The sequence below is a fragment of the Balaenoptera borealis genome (genome assembly GCF_965194805.1).
Source record: "Balaenoptera borealis genome assembly, chromosome: 6".
Classification (NCBI taxonomy): domain Eukaryota; kingdom Metazoa; phylum Chordata; class Mammalia; order Artiodactyla; family Balaenopteridae; genus Balaenoptera; species Balaenoptera borealis.
Window position 1 is genome coordinate 29,104,936 of NC_138863.1, and position 16,618 is coordinate 29,121,553.

Genomic DNA, 16,618 nt, shown 5'->3' on the forward strand with positions numbered 1-16,618 from the left:
ATAGTAAGTTTTAAAACTGATAGGACAATTACTCCAACTTTCTCAAAATTGTTTCGGCTATTCTAAGTCCTTTGGCTTTTCCTATATATTTAAAGTAATTATCCTGTAAATTTTCACAAAGAAAAATCAATTGAGATTTTGACTGAGAGTGTGTAGAAAACTTTAGATCTCTTTGAGGGAGAATTAACATCTTTAGCAGTAGTGACTTTTCCAATCCATGAGCAATGGTATATTTCTCTATTTCTTTAGGTTTTATTTATTTTCTCATAGGTATAGGTCTTGCACATCTTTCATCAGATTTATTCTTAGCTATTTGGTGTTCTTTATGCTATTTTAAATATTGTTTTTAAAATTTCATTCTCCAGTTGTTTGTTACTGGCATATAGAAATATTTCAGAATATTCTACATAAATAATAAATGTAAATAGATGAATAAACTGAGTTTTGATTTTTCTTTCCAATCTTTATGCTCTTTATTTCTTTCTCTTTCTTTAAGACAATTTTCATAGATGCGATGAAATTTGGATTCTCTCAATGTTAGAGAGAAGAGATCCAGTGATTCACCACTGAACATGGTGTTAGCTTTAGGCTTTTTGTGGATGCAGATGTAGATCAGGCTAAGAGCGTTCCCTATTTTCAGTTTACTGGAAGTTCTTTACCATAAATGAGTGTTGAATTATATCAAATATTTTCCTGCCTCTAATAAGATGGTCATGTCATTACTCTCTTTTTTTACTTGTTGGCATGGTGAATTATATTGAATGATTTTTAAATATTAAACCAGCCTCATGTTCCTGGGATAAACCTCACTTGGTCATGATGTGTCACTCTTCTTATATTTCACTGAAATCAATTTGCTAATATTTTATTAAGGACTTTTTGCATCCATGCTCATGAGAGATATTGGTCTGTAATTTTCTTTATTTGTAATGTCTTCATCAGGTTTTCATTATCAGGAATTGAGTGGCATCATAAAATGAGTTAAGGAGTATTTACTTCTATATTCTTTTCTATTGATCTCTGTTGCCTTAGAAACACATCTTTATAATTTTTGGTTTGCTTTTTGTTGCTCTAAGGCAGTAATTCTCAAACCACCTAGAGATTTTGTTAAAACAAAAATTGACAGGCCCCTTACCCCAGAGTTTCTGATTCAGTAATTCTGGGTAGAGACCAATAATTTGCATTTTTAGCAAATTCCTAAGTGATGCTGATATGGTTAGTCTGCAAACCAAACTGTGAAGACTACTTTTCTAGGGATTAAAACATGCATCTTTAATTTATCATAATTTACTTAGAGTTAATATTGTAACACTTCACATAAAATGTATGAAAGTTTCAAAAAAATGTTCTATTTAGTCACTATCCTTTGTGCTGTTGTTGTCATGTGTTTTATAAGTACCTCAGTAATAAAAAGAAAGTATGATTTTATTATTAAAGAATAAACTGTTTTTCAGCAAAATTAAGAGAGGGAAAATATATCTTTTATATTTATCCCTTATTTACCATTTTAGATTCTCTTCATTCCTTCTTGTAGATCCATATTTTTAACTGGTATTTTTTTATTCAGATTGAGAAACTTCCTTTAGTATATCTTGTAGTGCCCATACACTGGAGTCCTCTCAACTTTCATTTATCTGAATGTGTCTATATTTCACTCTCATTTTTAAAGGTTATTTTTATTGCATATAGACTTCTGGTAGAAAATTGTTGCTGTTGCTGTTTCCACCACATTAACGATGTCATTTCATTGTCTTTTTACCTCAGTTGTTTCTGGGGAGAAATCATACATTTTCACATTATTATTCTCTTGAATGTAAGACACCTCCTTGTTTGGCTGATTTTAAAATTTTCTCTTTATCTTTGTTTTCAGTAGTTTGCTATGATGTGCCTATATGATCTATTTTAAAAATTATTTTTCTTGGGTTTGTCAAGATTCTTGGATTTATAAATTGACATTTTTACACAAATTGAGGAACATTTTGGCATTAATTATTTATATATTTCTTCGTATTTTCCCCCATTCTCTCTCCTTCCCTTTGTATCTCCAATTATACGTATATTAGCCTGTGTGACATTGTCCTACAAATCAATAAATCTTTGTTAATTTTTCCCCTCTGTTTTTCAGATTGGATAATTTTTCTTCATCTATCTTCATATTCACTCACTCTGTAGTTTCCAGTATTCCAACTGCTAAGCCTATCCAGTGAATTTTTCATTATAGGATTTGTATTTTTCAGTTCTGGAATTTTATTCATTCTTTTTATGGTTTCCATTTTTCTGTTGAGATTTCCCATATTTTCCATTAAGCCTCTGAGTACATTTATGGTAGCTGCTTTCATGGGCTCATTTGTCTTGTCTAGGCTATCCAGGGATCTGTTTCTTTTTACTGCTTTTGCTCCTTATTATGGGTCACATTTTCCTGCCTCTTCCCATATTTCTTAATTTTGTACTGTATGATGAACCTTGTGGATGATTTGTTTTGGGGACCTAAATTATGTCATCTTCTTTTAAAGAATGTTGAGTTTTGTTTAGGGAAGCTGTTAAATAACTAGAAGCTCTTTTAGGTTCTGTTAGGCTTTGTTTAATTCCTTTATAAGGACAAGTCTTTTTTGGTTTTGACCTTAAACTTGTGGATAGCCTTACTCTCAGATATGATTCTTACTCCAGAAATGTGGTCTTTTGTGGTTCTCAACTGAATGTCCAAGGCACTCGCTGAGGTCTCCTCACTCTGTACGCAGCAGAGCTTTAATGTTTCTTAGCACTACACAACTTCCTGTTTCTCCAGTCAGCTCTCAGCCCTGTAGCAGCTGGTCTCTACAAGATTTTCTTGAGTCTTGTCCTGCAAAGTCCCAGCCCAGCCTTCAGCCAAGGACATATGGTGAATCCCACACAGACTTTTGGAACACCCACTTTTGGAGCTCCCTCCTTCCTAGTACCATAAAAAATTCCAAGGACTTCCACAGTCTAGAATTCTGATCTCTGCTTTTTCAACCCAGCAAAAGTGCCCCTCCAGTTGGGCTCCAATTTCCTACCTTGCAGCAGAAGAAATGCCCCCAGAAGAAAACCATGAAGGTTCACCTCATGTGTTTCTTTTCTCTCAGGTAACACAATCCTTTACTGTGTGTTAATGCTTAAAAACAGATACTTCATATACTTTGACCATCTTTATACTTGTTTATGGTGGCAGGGCAAATCTGGTATCAGTTATTGCCTTATAGTTGGGAGCAGAAGTTTGAAAGCTGTTTGTATCCTTAAGTAAAGATTTTATAACTAACCACAAATGTGTTTGGTGAAAATAATGCTGTAGAAACTGAAGCCTTTCTCACTGCCCCGACCCCTCATACCCTTAGACACATACACATACACCAATCATCTGCAAATTCTAAGCTCTGATTACCACTGGGTGTTCCAGTGTGGCTAAGGTCTGCACTCCAGTGGTGTTTTAAATATTTTCATGAGTTGCCATTAATTAAAAAGTTGAGAAGACTGATATAAAAATCCACAGTTTCTACTTCTGTTTTAAGATGGAAAGATCTGGTGGCACTAAATGAGCATTGCAACAATAGCCTGGAACAGAGTAGTGGTTGCCTTCTTTAGAGAGGATATGTGTTTTCTGGTCGGCCACAGCCTCAAGCTAGTCCATTTTACTCAGTTATGTTGTCTGCCTGATCCCTGTAGTTATTTATATATATGATCCTGGCACGTGGGCAGATAATCTTACACATAAGTAGCATGCCCGTGATATCCAATGTGATCTGCCCCATCACTGCCACATTCCCCATGAGAGCTTTACTCCATGAATGTACCCAGTTTTCCCAAGCTCCTTCTGGGGATGTAAATATCTCAATAGAGAAAAGAAATAAAGAGACAGGGAGCAGATATGTGGAATGAAGTTAAATTTGGCCAGTGTACCTTGGTCTTCATGCAGGTAGAAGTTCATCAATAAGTGATCAGGGGCCAGCCATGCTGTCTGCTCCCATTCTGATTGCAAGATTAAGATGTGTTTATGCCTTTCAGCCAGCAAACCTCTCTCTTGCTTAAAAGCTTCTCAGATATTACTTTCCTGGAAATTCAATTTGGTCCTGCTCTGAATTTTATACCCATGGTTTTGCTTGAAACTCAAAGAAATGAAAAACCATAATTGTTTTCCTTATGCAATAGGGAAATTGTCTTTGTGTTTCATAATCAAAACATTTTTTTTCTTGAATTCATTGTTTGTGTGTGTATGTGTTTTGAGGGATAATAATATTACCCAACATGTTTTGGATACTTACTATGTACTAGGAACTCTGCTAAGCATTTCCTATGAAAGATGAAATTTTATCTTCAACCACAATCCAGTGAGGTAAGAAGGAATGTTCTCTTCATTTTACAGATGAGAAAGTGAGGCACAGAGAGGTTAAGCACCTTGCCTGAGATCAAATGGCAAGTAAGTGGTGACATTGGAATTTGAAATCTCTGAAGTGAAAATGAAATACGTGAACCAAGTGCTAACCAGTTTGTGTCCTTTGACTTCCTGAGTGTGATGGTCACCAGCAAGTGTGTCGAAGTCACTTTTACAGTGCAGATTCCCCACCCATCATCACACTAGCAAGCTCCTGGTTTGCACAATCCAGAGGGGTCTCTCATACCTTTCATACTTTTATATTCAAGTATTAACTATGAAGAGGAACCCCTGCAAGTGCATGCCTCTTTTGCATAGAAGTCAGCAAAACCTGCAGAATGAACCACAAAGTGTCACAATGAAATGTGCAAATCCCACAGGAAGTGAATTTCACCTGCTGTGCTCTACACTGACTATGCAGCTCATCCCTGTGTATTGACCTCACAGCTCTTAGACTCAGAAAGCAGGCAGGACAGAGGCATAAAGAAAACCCCTTTAGTCTCAGGGCCAAAAGACCTGCAAAGTCTTGGCTGAGGGGACCAGGTAAACGTTGAGGAGTATTCTTTCTTCTTACTCAGGGTCATAAAACATGAAAGCTAGAAGGGCCCAGGGAGATGTTTTCCTCCAGTCCTCTCATTTTACAGATGGGGCAACTGAAGTCCAGAGATGGGGTCTGATTCCCCAGCTGCTAAGTCAGTGATGGCAGAATAGAATTCCCCAGTACCCAGACCTCGTGGTTCCCTTACACACACAGTGCCTCTGCTGGGCAGGACTTAAGGGTCTGCTCAGGTGACTCTACTCCACCTTCTGGCTGCAGGAGCAGAGGGAAAGCAATGCATCCACGAAGAAGGAGCTGGCAGTGGAAGAACAATGACGATTCAATCAAGAGCCAAAATACCAAGTTATTAGAAATAGAGCTAACTTTTCCCCTTCTACTACCACTCAAACTTTCATATACATTTCCGAGCTTTCTCCCAAGAGATTTGAAGCAATAGGAAACAGAGGATATTGTTTTATTTTGTTGGTTCCTTCTCTGATGATTAGTGCCAAGAAACAGAGAAATTACAATTGTGAGGGTCCTGAGGAGGACGCACTGGCATAGATCACCGCAATTGTTTTGTACTTTGACGTGGTACTTGCTGCTTGGCCTCTTTTATGTGTAGTGCAGTGTCCTGTTGTCATAAGTGAAGAATATGGGCTGGCAGAAGTCAACAGATTTTCTGAAGTCTGCTTATCTACTAAGTTCAAAGGCAGGACCTAGAACCTCTGCATTTCCAGTCTTTCCTTCTGTTAGATGGGCCACCATCAAATGAAACACATTGAACCTTAAAGGAGACATCAGTCTGGGGAAGTAAACTTTGAGTAGTGGACAGAGCTGGGATATATTCTACCCATGGACAAATGTCGACTCACTAGCTGCATGACTATGGCCAGCCACTCAACTTCTCTAAGCTTTCATTTTCTCATCTGCAAAATAACAACAATAACAGCTGCCTTATGGGACTAATGTAAGAATCCCATGGTTATCCTTATATTACATAAAGTGGTTGTCATGTAGTAAATGTTCAAGAAATGTTAGAGCATGTTCTCTCCAATATCCTCTGTCAACACTCAAAATATTCAAGAGTAACCAGAACAAAAGATCTATAACTAGTTAGGGATAATCAAGGTATCAACAGAAATACCAAACCATGACTGCAGTATGGCCTCTGATCAGACTTTTCCATAGCACAGATTTGTTCCCCTCTTTTGATGACTTTTCGGATATTCTTATTGGCATGCAATAAGGCAGAATATGGTTTTTTAATCTTTTCCAAACCTCCCTATTTAAATCCTTCTTATAAAACTTTACCTCTCCTCACTTTGTTATGCTGATTTAGTGTGTGTATGGGTTTTAAAGAAAGAACAGTTGAAAAGAATAAAGACTATAGATAGGCCCTCTTCTGAGGCTATAGACTTTGACACATACTATGTCAGTCATGCTCTCAGATTTTGGAAATGGGAAACAGAATTCCAAGAGGTTAGTTCTACATGTCAGTGGTAACTCACAAACTCTAGTTCAGGATAAGGTTATCTTTTATGAGCTTGTAACCACAGAAATGATCCTAAATAAAAGTATTTAGTAAACTAACAAAATTAATATAACAAATTGTATCCAGATATTATAGTAGAAGACCTTTTGGTGTGTCTGCCTAGCCTCCATTTCACCATTTTTCTAAGAATTATCCACCCACCCAAATGGATGGGCTTTTGTAGCTGTATGTATACCGACTGACACTTCTTTCACTGGTCATAGCTGATTGGTTCAGAGATGGACAGTGGACCCAATCTAAGCTAACGAGATTCTCCCTTAGGATTTTAGATCTAGGGTAGTAATCAATTAGTTGGAAGCCTTGATGCTGGGAGGTGATGTGGTTCTAGGGCTGGGCATGTGATGTTCCACCACCTGCAAAAGGAGCTGGTGTAAAGAGAGAAAAAAATAAAATAGGCACTTGTAGAGTAGGGGCAAATGACCTCACAATCACAGATAGCTTGGCAATAGCCCTCTTGGTTCTGATAGATTGTCCAGTCCCTATTTCCTTTTTTCCTGGAGCCTAAGGGTTGTTGAGTTCTATGAGATACACAGGGATCTTTCCAACAAAGTCTAACTTTCACACACCTGAGTCTGTTTGTTACTTGTACTAAAAATCTCTTAACTGAGGTAGTGTGTATGATGATTAAGTGGTCAATGTTATTATCCAGCTACTCTGTACCTAAGATATCTTGTTGGGAAGGATGAGTTTCTCATGCTCCCTCCAAGAGAGCAGGGCCTCTGCCAGAATAGAGCTACAACAATCTCTTTGTTCAAGTTCACTTGCCGTGTAGTTCTATTTTCCCTTCCACGTATGTGTATTCTCTCCAGCGAAACTGGAAGTTTCTTTAGGGAGATGACTGTCCGTATTCATCTTTTCATCCCCCATAGCACCTGGACTCTGCTGCTATGGAATTTGCTGATGGTGTTCATGGAGAAAGAAAAAGAAAAAATAAACCTTCTACTTCAATAATTTTCCATTTGGGCAAAGCTTCTGTTACCTTGATTTAGGAAATAATCACATTTCTTTCTCTTTTTTTTTTGTCATAACCGATCTCTCTTCTCAGCTTTGTGTCAATGAGGAGATAGGTTTATTTAGCCAGTAATTTCCACTGCAGAAAATCTTGGTCCCAGATTGCCCTGCAAAAGCAATATGTTCTGTTTTATTTTTATATTACATTATATTTATTTTAATTGCATTCTCCATCTGGTCAAAGATAGCATTAGGCACCATAGATGGAGAAAAGAAACAAAGAGATATCTAACCATGATAATAACTGGAATTATTATTTTTAAAAACTATCCAGGGGTACTATAACCTCCAGGAATGAGGCAAAAAAAAAAAAAATAGCCCTCTTGTTAGAGAGCTCTAGAAGGATTCTGGAGAGGAAGAGAGATGAGGAGAAATGGACCAAATCAGGACTCCTGGTGTCCCCTGAGTGGCCCAGAGTGGACTGTTACAATGAGCCCACACTTGGAACCAGTTCCAGGACAGTGTGGACCACAGTGCGAAATGACACATACAAGCCCTAAGCTACCTTGAGCACTTTTACTATTTCCCAACTAGTTTCAGCGGGACATTAATACACAGTTTCAATCACATGTTTTATTAATAAACTTTAGAAGAGACCCCCCCCAAGGGGGAGGTCATTTTCTTCTCATTTCAGAAGATGTTTCTGCAAAACTCTGCTAGCAATTGGAGGTCTTCCAAATGAAGCTAATATTATGTCAATGGTTTCGTATACTAGAAACCAAATCCTAAAATTGGATGCCTACAGTGGATGGCTAAGCACTCGGCTTCCAGGTTAGGATGCTGGGTGAGGGGTTATCAGGGATGCTGGATCATCTATTCCTGCTTTTAAATCTGAAAATGATGGGATTGAGGGGAAGGTTTACACATGAAAGTTTGCCAGAAAACAGTGAGTGGCGACATTCCCTGATGAGAATCCATTCCCCCAGCCACTCCCTGGAGTCTACCACTTAGGATAGTTTATGTTTCAGAAAACAAAAACCCATTTGAAACTGGCTTGGGTAAATAATGGCATTTGTTAGTTCACAGACTGACAATTTGGGGGCATATAGCTTCCGGTGTAGTTTGACACAGAGATTCACCATATACTCAGGGGCTCCATTGATCTGAAAGTCTTTTGTTCACCTTTAGTGTCAGATCTTTTCTTCAGGCGGATCCCAGGCTCAGGTACCAGAAATGGTTTCACGGCTTGAACATTACTACCTTTCCCCATGACAGAAGAAGAGAAAGCATCTTTCCTAATCTTTAATAAGAGCAGGGAAGCATTTTCCTCTGAAACCTCAAGGTAAAGGCTCTTTGCATTTTATTCGTCCAACTGGGTCATGTGCTCATCTCTAAGGCAATCCTTGTGCCCGGGAAGGAATGGTGGATGGGTTTTGCAGATTGGCTTAAGCTTATCAGAGCTCATCCTTGGGTCACTTCCACTGGGAGTGGGACTTTTACCCAATGAAAATCTGGGATGCTATCATCGTGACAGAGGAGGAAATGGATACAGGAACAAAATCCCAGGTACCTCCTACAATATTCAGAGCCATGACAAGTACCACTGCCCACCCCCTGCACTAAATGGTCCCCTTTCACCTAACTGTTACTACTCTTGATGCCAATTTCAGTATATTTCACAGAAAAATGAAAGAATGAATATAACAACAAAAGGTAGAAAAGGACATCTGGTATTCATCAGGTGGGGTACTTCGTGTCCTGTGAGGTCTGATAGGAACTATCCTTGAAAGCGCATGCAAGAACAATAAAGATGAATTTAATAATTAGAATATTTAGAAGGCTGTCATAGGCACAATCGGTGCCCTACCCATATACTTGTCACCAGGCTCAGGGGTCCTTCCCCAGCTGCTATGGGAAGCGCTGCTAACAGCTAGTAGTCATCCTGTTCTTCAGGGAATTGCTGTTGGCTGATGGGAGCTGCCTTGCTCAGGAAGTTAACCCCTGCTCCCTCCCTGACCCCCAGCCAATCGGTGACTAATGGAATACAAAAGTCTTGCCCCCTTTCCTCAAGCTGAGACAAATCCATGGAGCAGTTCATCTCCTGAGCCCCCTGGGCGTCTGGCCAAGGCTAGGTGTTAGCTGAGACCACCTCTGTCCTCAGCTCTTTTCCCTTTCTCTGATCCCCTCACTCCCCTTACAACTTCTTTCTGAAGAGCAGTCCCTCAGATCACACCACCCAGATCTCTGTCTCAGGCTCTGGTTCTCGAGAGCCTGACTTAAAAGAGGCCACTTGGTGTAGAGGGGGAAAAAAACAATACACAGATGAACAAACAAATGGAAGTCAAGGGCTGTGGTTCCAGGTGAGTTTGATGAGCTAATGGGTTACAAGAATTAGAAGGTGCTTGGAATAATTTAGGACTTTGCTGTTTCCAAGTAACAGCTCCCACCCCAAAGTGTGTCAAATGTAAAAGGGAGGATGCCTTACAGAGAATGGAGGTGGCACAGAGGAGCTCAGGGCTGCAGGCCAGACTCAGTAGAGGCCACTCGCATTACCGGCCTCAGCTGCTCCTCTCCTCCTCTCTCTCATCTCTGCATCTGCTTCACTGTTTCCTTCTCTAGTCCCCAGGCCACATGGGGGTATATCACAGTCATGCCAGAGCTCTGAATAGTTCTCTTTTGCACCTAAGATTGGACAGGACTCCACTGTCCCAATGTTCTTCTTCAAGACAAGGAACTTTAATTGGCTCACTTGTATCACGTAAGCCCTGGACCAATCAAGGACTGGGGCCAGTGGAGGCTTGACCTGTCCCGTGCTGGCGTGATCACAGTGGCAGTGGGCAGAAAGCGTGGCAAATTGTGCACTGGCTCTTGGAACTTCTGCCTAGAAATGATACAGGTTCCTTCCACTCACATTTCTTTGGCCAACACATGGTCATACCCTACTTCAAAGAAAGTGATGAAATGCAATCATATCACAAGACCAGAGGTGGAAAGCCATACAGATTTGGGATTACACTGATGAGCTCCACAATAGGATTTTGATAAAAGTAAATATTAACGGTTGATATTAAGATGACATGAAGTAACTATGATAATGAAGAATTCGTCAAGGAAACTGTGAAAAGATAGTGTAGAATTTATTCCCCCCAAATTTGGGGGATAATAAATTAAGTCTAATCATCTGAGTTTGCCAGAAGATGAACCAAGTTGGTTGTTTTCATCGTGTGCTATGGATGGAATGCCTCTGCCTTTGATGCCTCCATAAGAGGTTAGGGATGGGGTTTTGGGTACCCCTCCCTTTCTCTCCTTCACTATTTTCATCTGTTTTATTTGGTGCCTGAGTGTGTGGGTGTGAGGGGGGTGTTTGATGGATTTTGCTTCTTAGCATCCATTCCTCCTCAGCACTCCAATTTCCATTTGGAAAATTACTTCTTCCATGCTGTATGCAGCCCCAAAATGTCCTGCCCATCAGCCACAGAGGCTACTGGCTCCTCCTACCAGAAGCTCTCACCACTTGGTACAGCCAAGCATGTTACCCAAGCTTAATCAGACTCTCTCCTGGATTTTGACCCTTAGACCAGTAACTACAAAGGCAAAAGTAATGGTGGGAGTTTATCCAGCACCACTTCTGTTCCTGCTATTTTGTATATTCTCAGCCTCATTCTTCCATCCTCCCTTCAATCACATGAAAGCACTAATACCTTTCCAGTACATTCCCTTATGCTTTATTTAGCTCATTAGTTTCTGTTGCCTACAACAAAATAACCCTAGGTGGATAAAGTTTCATTAAGATTTGTTTTTGTTTGTTTATTTTTTTACAGAGTTCCACTGCTAAAATATTAGAGTTTGGACCAGATAATTTTCAATGTTGTTCCTAGTCCTGTGTGTTCAAGCTTGAAAAACAATAACAGAAGAAAATGCTTATTGCAGATCTGGCAGCTGACTCAATGCAAATGTTACCACCAACAGGAACCACAAAGAAACCTAGGTCAGTAATAGCTCGTGTAAAACATTTCTCAATAGCTTTCCCACCAGCCTTCCTGTGCTGGCCTCTGAAATTTAACCCTTTCTAACATCCAAATATTCAAAAGCTGCAGACTTGCACATCTGGAACTGTGTCATCTCAGTGTTGCTTGTGAACCTCACTCTAAACTTCTCTATGTGATGGAGGACCAAGAACATTGTCTCATGCACTTGCTGAATTGGAATGAGGTTTGCGCCATTTCTGTAAAATAGAGACACCATTTTTGGTGAATGATTTGTATAATCCTGGCACCATCTCCTCAGTCTTCCTGGCTGATATTTACGAGTTTAAATATGGCTAATGATACAACATTCCTGCCAGATGGTCAATAGGAACTACATGGATTCAGATATTTGAGCATCAGACAAATGCTTGATACCTTCGATTGAGACTCAAACACAAAGTCTTTTTTGGAAAATAATTTAAGTCTGAGAGTTCATAAGCATTATGAGAAGTAGACAGAAGTAGCCAGCCCAGATAAATGTAACAAGAATGAGTTTAGCATGGACCCTGCATTCTTTTCACCAGGGTTGGTAATTGATGTCTCAGCAGGGCTGGTCCACGTCTTAGGACTCTATTTGTGTGTTCTGTCTAGAACACCTGTTATTACATAGGTTGCAGGGAGTTAACATGCATTGCCTCTGTGATCTGCCCAATGTTCACTGATTTTGTTTATAGGACTTTGCTGCCTCCCACTATAAACATTTATGGGTTTTCCCGATCATTTTCATTGCCTGCATGGCCTCCACCGCCTTCCTCCCGTAAAGCATTCTCTGGCCGTAGTCTGAGCACTCCGTCTCATGCTGGCCAGGGGAATCTCCACTTCACTCCGTCCCTCTGCTGAGTCTCCACCCCGCATGCTGGCCCGTTCTGTAGTCCTCCCAGCCTCCTTCTCCCTCCCTCCCTCACTTGATTATTGGTGATGCTCCTTGAACAGCCACCACCCATGATAAACAGCCTGGTTGTGCGCTCTGTGAACTTTTTCTCACTCTCTGCAAAATGAGCACTTCTTCCTCCGTACCCAGAAAGCAGGCTGGTTTCCCCCGGGAAAGACTGGCGTCTTGGAAGAACATCGCCCCAGCGCTCAAAACGAAATTTTAATTAATGAATTTTTGTTTGTTTGTTTGCTTTGTTCTCTAACTTTTAAAGTATCACTTGGCTGTGGCGAAGGCAGACACATTTCAAGCGCTAGCAGCAAAGAGTAGAAGCGCTACTGTGTATTTATTGTCTACCCTTCACAGGCTCTAAGGGAGAGTGACTCTTAGAATTAGGTAAGAGGGTGGAGTTTCATGGAGGAGAGGATTTGCAGAAAATATAGAACAGAGCTCCAGTGGAAGAGGGTTAAGGAAAACAGAAAGCAACTAGTTTTGTACAAAAATTAAAAGGAAGCCACACACAGACTCTGGAGGTCAGAGCCGTTTAAAGACTGGCCTCTTTTTCTTTATGTGTCAATTTCCTTCACACAGATTACCGAAGCAGTCCACCTGGCTGACCTCACTGCTCTCTCCTCCACATGTAGGTCTCTGGCAAAGTCCCAGGAGCGCTAAACAAAAATACAAATAAGAGGCCCTGGAAATAGAGATTCACCCCTTAAGCTATGAACACAGCTAGTAAATTATGTGACATTACTGAAGAGTCACTGCGGTCCTTCTGGCCTTGATCTTATCGGGCCCATTCATTCCTATAAACGTGCCTGCGTAAACCAGCACCTCAGCCAACAGCCTCTTGCAGGGGAATGCTCTTTGCCTACTCTGTCTCTCATTCCTCTGTCCCTAGGTCTGTCCTGAGATGTCATTGCCAGGTCCTGGGAATTACAGGATCTGCCTTATCAGTAATGCAGTCGAGTGTGAGTGCATTTCTTATGTGTGCGTCACACAGGGCAATTCTGTCAATGGCCAGTATTCTCCATTCGCGCCCCTGCCCGCCATCACCCCCGCACTGCCATTCCCCTAACTGTCTGGAATCTGGGCCAGCCTCGGGAACAGCCCTGCCTCTCAGGGGAGAGACCGATTTGCTACGCTCTTCACCCTGAACAAGGAGATCTTTCATTTCCAAAGGGAAGATGTTTTATTTCCACCCCCCAGAATTAGAATAATGAAACGTTTCTTGTAAACCTGAAAATTAAAATGCAGACAGTACATGTCCTTCAGTTTCCTTTTATTGGTCTTCAGAGGTGAACCCAGGGAGAATTGTAAATGTGTATCAGGGTAGCGCCTGGCCTGGAGGTACTGAAACTCCACTGACAGCAATGCCAAATGTCACTGTCTGGCGTCTCCAAGGGCCCCCTCCCATTTCTCCCCACCCTCCATCTCCCTTCCATCTCTCTACCCTGTTTACAGTGACTTTGAGGCTGGTAAGAAGCATTTTGAGGTGACACTCGAGCAGCTGTGTGGTCCAGAATGCATTATCATGTTATGTCTCAATTACAATATTCTTCGGTTGATGCGGAAGACAGGCACAGCCAGGATCCAGCCTTAGAGAGCACTGCCATCTCCTGGAAAACCCTCTATACTCGGGGCCTGCTCTCAAGGCTCCTTCAATGCCACCAGGAGGAAAACAAAGCCTTAGTCGTGGGTTTCTATCTTTAGAACCCAAGATCTGGGTACACAGAGCTATCTTCTCCTGCCCCTTCCAACTGGAACGCTCCAATTCCCTGAAGGACACGAAAAGGTGTTGTATTGTCATCTTAATTAAAAACAAGTAACTAGGCTGGGGAGGCCACTGGTGCTGAGACTGTGATCATTACTCCCACCTTCTGCTCCTGAGGCTGGTAACAGACGCTGCTTCCTGTAAATGAGTGCCTGGCACCAGTACAATCCTGCCCTTGGGATCTTCGGAAGAAGCGCTAGCCTTATTTACACCGTTAAGCATGGCGCTGAGGACTTGGGACAGAAGTTACCTGCTCAGGCAGAGCTTCGGAGAGGAGACAGCCCCAAGTTCTGTGGCAATTGCTTATTGAGATTCCACCTTACAGGCATGTTGGGATAACTAATGAGATATTTTCAAAAAGCACTGAGGACACAGAAAAGCCCCTATGAGTTTCCATTTAAACTCACAGCATATGAAAGCCAGCACACATGACTGTGTCTTACAGGATCTTCTAAAACACAGCTTTATTGATTAGAGCTGGCTCGTTGTCAGGTTTGGGCGAGAAGATCAAAATACATTTGGAAAGATATCAGCCTCACCATCACGAACAAGAATGGGGTAACGGATTTCTCCACAAACAGCTTTGCTTTGAAATAACAAGGAAATGATTATCTGCATAAAGACAAATAAGAAAATATTCTCATTAACTGAATTAATTGATTTCAGATCATTAACAGAATTCTTTAAATTCAACTAGTGTCCCTCGGAATCAGTAGTTCTTATCTTTTGGAAGACCCTTTGAACAATGTGAAAATATTGGCATCCTTTCCCCAGAAAAATGCATACACATTCTGCATATGATTTAACAAACGTCATCACCACCTGCACAAAGCCAGAGTGATCTTAACAGCACTCAATTTAAAAATGCCCTTTGTAGCCAGACTTCTTTGCAAGCCCAGGTTTAAGTTTTGGGCTTCCTGATTATTTGGGGGAGAAATGGGGGCCACAGGAATGTTTGCAAATGAGCTGACCCGTGGGTTGGCACCTACAAGGAATGGCAAGGGGTATTCCCTTCTCTTCCATTCTCTGGCCTCATATTGAAAGTGGGTTTAAATGTTCATCCTTTGAAAATCCTGGGCTTGCAGAGGCACACATCTGAAAAGCTCTGATAATGACTTGCTTCAGCCTGGCTCCAGGAAAACAAAGCTGAATCAAGGGTTCTGCCATGGCACCTGTTTAGACATGTCCTATGTCCCCACCCCTGGAGAGAAACCCTAATGAAAGTGATTTGGGAACACAGCCTTCCACGTGGCAAGAAGGTGCGACACCACCTCTTCTGACAAAGTCCTGGCTGTAGACCCGCGACCTACCAGGGGACTGTCGTGTATGAAACAAAGGGCAAATTTCACGGCACAAAAGTGAAATGAATTGTAAGAACTCTGTTGAAATAGCAGTAAAATATGGACATACAGGATTTATTCCAGGGATCCAGGCTTCTAACCCAAGGCTTGTGTCCTTGACTCCTTGTTTTTATCTTTATCATCAGTTTCTGGAAGGAAGCTTTTTCTCTTCTCTTCCTGATTTGTTGGCAGAAGCTGTGTGGTCACATGGGTAGTTTCTGGATTGAGCTTCCAAAGAAGTTTCACCCTCCAGCTTCTCTTGGGCCTGGGCCACTTCAGCAGGTCCCTGGGAACTCACCGTTGTTTCTGTCCCTGAAACTGATGGCAATGGCAGAGTCTCATACTTATATAGTCCTTTCAAGTTTTTTGGAATTTCACCAATTTAAACCTGATCTCTCTCTGCTTAGCAGATGGGAAAACTGAGGCACACATAGATGAGGATAATGAACATAAACTCCGGGCACATAGTAATGATAACAACAGATAAGTATTGATTGGTTCTTGTGTATCAGACAGTTTATTTAGCAACTCATATGCATTCTCTCATTTACTCTCCCCAGCAACCCTATAAAAAGTACAATTATGATCCCTTCTTTTCAAATTATTTGAGAGAAAACTCAGACAATGAGAGAAGGTTCAGTTAGCTATTATTGCAATGATGCTGTGTCACAAACAACTACACATTCTCCATGTCAGACAGCAGTTAAGCACCTAGTTAGGCCATGCATCTCTGGGTTTACAGGAGGTTAGCTGCGCTAAGCTGTATTCGGCTGGGGTGGTTCTGTTTCTTGCGTTTTTCATCCTTTCTGGACCAGTGGGCTGGCTGGGGCATGTTCTTCTCATAGTGATGGTAGAGATAAAAACAGCAGTGGAAACATATGAGGCCACTGAAGTCTTAGGCTCAGAACTAACACAGGGACACCTCTACCTACATAAAAATTAGCCAAAGCAAGTCATATGGGTGAGTCTAAAGTCTAGCAATGGGAACTACACCCTGCCTAAGGTGAAACCATGGCAAAGTAGATGCAGAAGAAGGTAAAGAACTGGAACCCAAACTAGCTAAGGGGCAGGATTGGAATTTGAACCAAGGTAGCCTGGCTTTAAAACCTAAGTTCTGAAACTAATACAACATTGTTAATCAACTATACTTCAATATAAAATAAAAAGTTTTAAAAAA